Source organism: Arachis ipaensis, chromosome B06 (assembly GCF_000816755.2).
Source record: "Arachis ipaensis cultivar K30076 chromosome B06, Araip1.1, whole genome shotgun sequence".
Classification (NCBI taxonomy): domain Eukaryota; kingdom Viridiplantae; phylum Streptophyta; class Magnoliopsida; order Fabales; family Fabaceae; genus Arachis; species Arachis ipaensis.
In genome coordinates, this window is record NC_029790.2 from 122,724,738 (window position 1) to 122,726,345 (window position 1,608).

The following is a 1,608-nucleotide window of genomic DNA, read 5'->3' on the forward strand; positions in this document are numbered from 1 at the left end:
TCGAGCCTCAGAAGATGACGGTGACGAGACCTCAGGAGACGGCACTGCGACGAAGAAGACGGTGCTATGCTTCCGCCGGGTAACTCAATAATTGTTTGAAAAATAAGAGAATAGTGTGGGTGAATTGAGTTAGGGTTTGCGAGGGTATTTCAGTAACTTTATTATTTTATTGAAATTAGTGACCGATTTAGCGACCATTGCCTTAGTGACTGAATTAGCAACTAAATCGGTCGCTAAATTAAAAAATAGCAACTGATTTTGTGACAAAAAATCTCAAAGACGTTATTTCTCTTGTTTTGGTTGCTAATTCGCTCGCTAAATTAAAAAATAGCGACCGATTTAGCGACCAACTTTATTCTGATTGTATAATAAACTTATCGGTTGCTATTAGGGGTTGGTTGCTAAAATCGGTCGCTCTCTTAACAATTAGCAACCAATTTATTGACCATTGCCTTAGCAACCGAATTAGCGACCAAACAAAATTTCACCCTATTTCTGTATCGGTTGCAAAATCAGTCGCTAAATTAAAAAATAGCGACCGATTTTGTGGCAAAAAATTTTTAAAGTCGTTTCTTCTCTTGTTTTGGTTGCTAATTCGGTCACTAAATTAAAAAATAGCGATCGATTTAGCGACCAACATTATTCTGGTTGCATAATAAATTTATCGGTGGCTAATTCGATTGCTGTTAGTGATCGATTTTGTGAGTTGCTAAAATCGGTCACTATAAATAATTTAGCGACCGATTTAGTGACCAATTTTTTTTGGTCCTAGAAATTCTATATCGGTCGCTAAATCAGTCGCTATTAGCAACCAATTTTTTTAGTCGCTAAAATCGGTCGCTATTCTAATAATTTTTTGTAGTACAAAAATTTCTTTTATTTGCAAAGTTTTAGTGATAATAATATAATAACCACTATATGTCTTATTTAATTTATGCTTTTTACAGTAATTATATATTTACCATTATTATAGATTATAATGGCAACTATATACTTTTTGCAACTATTAAACATTTTTTTTATCGGTAATTATATAATCGTTGCTAAAACTTTTTTTAACAGTAAAAAACACATAAATTATTTTAAAATGTGCATATTTTTTAGAATAATACAAAAAAATAACGCGAACATGTTAGTTAAAACACAAAAGTTTTAGTTGAATAACACATAAATTATTTCTATATTTATCGTATAAATTTCCTTTACTTCCTATGTTTCTCTTAAAAAATGTGTTTATCTTCAAAAAATGTTGTTTTTAATCAGAAACTTTATGTATTTATCGTTAATAAATTTTTGTGTTTGCTTCTTATGTTTCTCTTACAAAATTTGTATTTACCTCCGAAACAATTTTATGTTTATTATCACAAAATTTTCTATTTGACGTCACAGAATTTATATATTTTCTTGTGTTTTCTTAAAAAAAATTGTATTTATCGTCACAAAATTTCTATATTTATCATAAAAAATTTTATCCGTTTGCTTTTTATTTATCTCTTAAAAAATTTCTGAGTTTACTTAAAAAAATATTTTTTTTTTTTGTCATAGAGTTTCTATATATTTTTATCATAAAAGAATTTTATGTTTATTTTATATGTTTTCTAATCTCTT